The following is a 6000-nucleotide window of genomic DNA, read 5'->3' as shown; positions in this document are numbered from 1 at the left end:
TTTGCATCGCCAACTTATTTCCTCTCACAGGTAGTTTTAACATTCGTTATTTGTTATTATATTCTAGAGAATGAAGCTAAATTAATGTCGATAATAATAATCGACTTTGAGTTACCACAATTTCGAAAATAACATGAAATTAATAAACTAACTTTTAAAACACAACACGATATCGAACTGTTTCTTTTAATATCCATTTATTTTTTTCGTTGTACGTAACTTTGCGTCTCGTATTTATTTATATTCCGCGATTATATTTACATCATTTTGTAAAATTTTTGTACAAAAGGCAAACAATATCTACTACATTTCATTCCACGAAGTAACGAGGACGACACAATGACTTCCAATAAAGGATTAGCTTCAAGTCCGCTTAATTTTGAAAGTAATTAATTAAAAACACGTACACGCATTCAACATCAGCATTACAGGAACTATTTTACGAAACTAGCTCGATCCTCATGCTTCATCTTCCGTTTCCGTAATTGCCTCCTCATCTTCCGTCGTGGCTTCCGCCTCGGTGAAAGTTTCCTCTTCCGTCGCCTCTTTCTCAGTCTCTGGCGAATTGTACCTCATTTCGTCCACATACGTCGGATCCTCTTCGACTATCGTGCGAATGCTTTCAGGCTTGGTTTCCTGTTTAGGTGCCTTCGGCAACCGATGCTTGTAAGTTTTGTAGACGTCGTGTCGCATGTCAGCCGTCCACGAGCGAAACTCTTGGCGTGCCGTTTCCGTGAGGAAGCTGGCGGCAGCAGCGCATTCCAGAGGCCTGGATATCGTGGTACGCTCGCTCTTGAAGTCGACCACCCGTGGATAATCATCACAAGCCGCCAGAATGTCTGTTAACGACATTGGGATCGTCCTATGCGGCTCGAACGAGTCGACGACGCGCTTCTCGCACTTCTCCGGAACGTGCTGGATCGCCATAGGATCGAATATCGGTTCTGTCTTCTCCAATGGAGCAGCTTGGCCTAGATTAAGGTGCCACGTGGTGCTGATTAACGCGCTAGTCCTCTTGTCCTCTTCCATCACAGGTGCTGGACAAGGTAGCTCAGGGTTCTCCAGCTCGTGGCCCTTCTTGATGCCCAAGACGAGGTTTTTGTTGTACAACAGGTAGGAAGCTTCGTCCGGAGCGGTGAGGGCTCCAGGTATCGTGACACCGAAATCTCCAGCCTTTCCTGGACCAGTTCGCAGAGGCTCCAGTAGAACTTTCTTCTTGACTTCGCGCACCTGACTATCCGCGAACTCAAAGTCTTCCTGCTCAAACGTGAACGCGATTGGAGTCAAACGGAACTCGAGCCTTTGGTTCGTGTTCAACATCTTCACGACTGCGTACACCAAGCAGTTCATGTTCCTGCAACGAAGCACGTACATCGCACCGTGGTCCTTGTTGAAGAGGGGCGGGCCCACCCAGCAGGGATCGGCTACGTAGAACCCGTCCTTTGCTGCCAGGGCTGCCAAGTTGATCTTGTTGCATTCGATCAGGACGTTCGGGGACTCCTCGAACGCTTGGTTCAATGCTGTCGCCAACGTCATTCTGTTACGCGTGCCGTAAAGAATACCGCAGATATTCTGTTTGAAGTCGATGGTCCACAGATGCGGGAAGATCTTGAAGCATGGCTGGAGATTGTATCTATTGAAGTGCTTGGCGCATTTTAGAACGGCGCTTCTCAAGCTTTCCGTGTAGTAGGAGTCCCCGCATATCACAGCGGAATCCAAGATGGCTGGACCCCATCTCGAAGGGTGGCTGAGGTACTGCATGGCCAACACGGCCACGCAAATCGCCGCCTGATTCTTTCCGGCTCGATCGCCGAATCTGGAATCGTAAGCGCCGATCGTGCCCCAAACCGAGTAGATCAGGTTGGACACCTCGACAGCGTAGTTGTTCCAGAACTGCTTCACGCCTTCTTTCTCCTCTTCTTCGGGTTTCTTCTTTTTCTTATCGTTTGCTTTACCGACATTCGCTGCATTTCTGAAGTTCCAGTGGTAGTCCAGATACAGCCACATCGGGTCCTCTTTGAAGGTTTTGAAAGGAGGTACGTTGATCGAGTCCACGTGGAGCCGATGAATGAAGAAGCCCGAGGTGTCCTCGAACTGATTGAAGCACATGTGCTTCACCATTTGACAAACGGTCGAGAAGATGCACAGACATGCTTTGCCGTTGTTGAGAACTTTCCTTCCTTTTTCGTTGCATTGGTAAGGGTCTAGATAGTAATAGGCGTTCGTTCCTCTCGAGTACCAGAATCCGTAGCAGCAATTCGGGAAGTGTATAATACCGCTTGCGGTTGTTAAAAAAAACTTTTTTAGATGCTTTCTTACCTGGGATTGGGAAGATCGTTGTTTATTAGCAGAATTGATCATTTATTTATCTATTATATATAGGTGGGCAACTATTGTTAGACGTATGTATAGAGGCTAGATACGTTTTAGAAATATCAGACAGTGAAGGATAGTAGGAATAAGAATGTGATTGTTGATAATCGTTTTGAATAACAATTTATGAAGCTAGTCAATTTTATTATATTTTTTGTTTTATTACAAACAGCTAACCTATTTTCATTCATTGACCTTAATAATAATAAAAAAAGATGAGATCTAATTAAGTTCATGGGTGAGGCAACATTAACTCCTTGGAGACTGAGGGCACCCGACATAACAAAAAATACAGCAATTACGAAAAAATGCATTTCTACCCAATTCCTGCCGTCGCTAAAGGGTTAAGAAACACTGAGTTATTAAAACACTGCACGTGATTTTATCAACCATACTTCAACGCGTGATTACTATTTATCACGTGTTTGCACACGTGCAAATCTGTTAATACACGAGTAAACTAGTTCGTGGATGCACGCAAACTCAATTATTTTCGAATAATAATTTATCCGGATAATCGTCATTCGTTATTCGCAATATTCGCCTGTAATGATTGAAACTTTATTCCAATGACTTGGATGAAGTAAAATGTGCAAACAGTCATGTTAAATAGTGTAACTTCGGAATCATGGAATTTATCGTAATGATATTTGATTTATATAAATTCATGGACATTGACAGACATATTTATGCCAAGTATAAATAAATAAATAAATAAATAAATAAATAAATAAATCGATGAATTAATAGATGCAGCGAATAGTAAAAAAATTTAAATACCCACGCGTTATCGTTTGATTTATAAACATGTCTACAAACCTGAACGTAGAAGTCGTTCCTCAGAGTCTTAGGGTTCACCGTAAGGGTGACCAGAAACGACGCGCAGTCTCTCAAATCAAAGATCCTGTTCATCACGGTTACATTACGTAGGATATGCTCGGTATGGAATTTAGGTTCCGCGAATTCTCTGTACACCGATTCGGCAACTTCGAGGATCTTATCAATCATTCCTGGCATCGGGCTCTGTATAATATCCCTCTTCACCATCACCGCCAAAATAGCAACAAAGTAACATCTCTTGACTCGTGGCTCAGTCACAGCGTCTCTGTTACTCAAGGCGACGGTTCCATGAACAAAGATCGGCTTGGAATCTGGCAAGGTTGGCCTAAAGATCGCTTCAAGGTCGTACGGTTCGGCCTGCATCCTGTGGATTTCTGGCAACGACGTAACTGGTACCACGGGCTCGTGAAGTCCTTTGGTATCGCTACAGTCAGGGTCGACCTTCTGGGCATAGGACACCGTGATCACTCTAATCATAAATACCGCAGCTTCAGGCTGACCCAGTTCCTCAACGATCAGCCTCAAGTACTCCTTCGTATCCGTCGAAGTAACGATTCGTACATTCTGCGTGCCTCTGACTATCCACCAAGCGAAACAGTTCTCCCCCTTCTTCGCGACGCCTATATGCACGTCACCGCAAACAATAATAGCGCCTGTGTAACTAGGTGTCTCGAATATCTTCTGCAGGGACATCGAGAGGTTCCAGCCTTCGTCGGCGTACAAGGTACCGTAATGCAAGGGCACGAACACTACTCGGAAGACGTAATTGGCTATCTCGAACTCTGGCAGCAGACCGTCGGTCATTTCACCGACGGTTGAATCCTCCGCGGCTAGTATGCTGTCGAACGTGTAATCCAGAGCAGCTTCGAAGAGCCCCCTCACGGTTCTCACGGACCAAGTGATTGGATCATGGATCAGAGACCACGCCATGAAGCAAAGGTCCAAAGGTGTCGTGACCGACGCGTGAGCCTTGAACCTTCTGTCGTACGTTTTCTTCCTGACCAGCATCTTCACCACCTCGAACTCATCCATATCCTCGGTCGGTTGTAACGGAAGTTTTTTAAATGGCGTCAATAACGGAGTGGTGATCTCGTTCTCCAAAACGATCACGTCGAGCATCGAAGCGTTGTAGTGCTCGATAGGAGCGAAACCAGGAATGGTCATGTCGTAAATTAGGCTTGTTTTCGATCCCACCTTCACCCATTCGGACTGTTCGATCAAGGACACCGAAGACGCGGTGGACAACTCCATTTCTGGCGGTTCCTCAACACGAGGAACGTCTTGTTCTGGTTTTTCCTCGCACACAACCGTTTTCTTCTTACGTTTCTTCCTGCGCTTCCTCGACTCCATGTGAGCGATCGATATCGTGAAAATTCGATACGGTTTCTTTGCGTTCTCCCCGACGTTCGCTTGGATCTTATCGATCATTCCCTTCAGGTCGCAGAACTCCATCAGGCAGGCGTAACCCTCCTCGGTCGGGTTCCCCTTGTCGTCGCAGGGGTAAGGATCGAACAGATAATATCTGTTAAGGGGTATTCTAGAGTGAATCTTTGAGGAAATATTAGTATTAAATTTGTACAAGGAGATCAAAGGAATTTTGTTTCCTTCTATCTTCCTCGCGAGTTTCCACTCGCAGCTACCTCCTCGTGGTGAGACCTGGTGATCGGTATTATTCGTGACGAACAATCCTTCGTCCCGAGTAATATCGAGCTAATGGCCTCGAACTTGCAATAAGATCATTGGATTTAGTCGATTTAATTCCACAGAATTTTAAGACTAATCTTTAAAAACTCGAACTATTATTAGGGATGCTATGATCACACAGTTTATCTTTGATCGTATAATACGTAACTGAATCGGTTAAGTATAGTCACGATTCAATATACAAGACTCGAACAGTACACGAAAGATCACGCAATTTTTTAAAACCACCGAACAACCGAATTTTTCAAATCTCTACAGTGCCCTACCCTTTTGAGCGAAGTTCGCATCGCGGTCGAAACAATACCTGCCGTTGGCAGTCCAGAAGGCGTAGGCGCAATTGGAGAACACGATTATTCCAGTCTGGTTCTTCTCGAAGAACGCTTCCATTGTGAGCCCCAGCTCGTCATTCTCGGAGTTCTCGGGGTCAGCGTAAATGTCCTGCTTCGTGATCACGTTGTAGATCGTGTCGAGAATCTCGATGTGATGGAACCATCGATACGGTTTGAAGCGGAGTTTCCCGGTCCGTTGATAGATTTTGTCGCCTAGGAAGATAAACTGGTCCAGGATGCTCGTGCGAAACTGATCTGGATCGAGCTTGATCTTCGCCAGGATGCAGAGTAAAGCGGGAAAGAAGCAGGACTTGAAGTGACAGGGCTCGATTTGGTCGCGGTTCTCGAGGCATAGGTTGCCCTGGAGTATTCGAATCCCATCGTCGGTGACCTTGGGATGAAAAGGAGAACGCATGCGTTTCTTGGGATTAAGATTCGGTACGCGAAATAATTTAATTGGGGTCGTGGTACTTGGTGGAGACGCGAACCTGACTGTAATGATAAGCTTTTAATGAGGTGCTTTTGCACCTGATTTGCGTTAGTTTTATTTTATTATTGTTAAGGAGGCAACATTGTAATGAGTTTCAAGGAGAGGTATTTTTAGATATTGTTCATAAGGAACCTATACGATGACTTGTTTTCAAACTTGCCTTATGTTTTACGGAATATTTAAACAATCAAAAAGTGGTCTTATAATAGCATTAATATGGCGTTGCTCGTGGCTATGATATTTATGGCTGTATGTATGTACTAA

Source organism: Hylaeus volcanicus, chromosome 2 (assembly GCF_026283585.1).
Source record: "Hylaeus volcanicus isolate JK05 chromosome 2, UHH_iyHylVolc1.0_haploid, whole genome shotgun sequence".
Taxonomy (NCBI): Eukaryota; Metazoa; Arthropoda; class Insecta; order Hymenoptera; family Colletidae; genus Hylaeus; species Hylaeus volcanicus.
The sequence above is the reverse complement of the archived record's forward strand: the minus strand, read 5'-3'. Positions refer to the sequence as shown.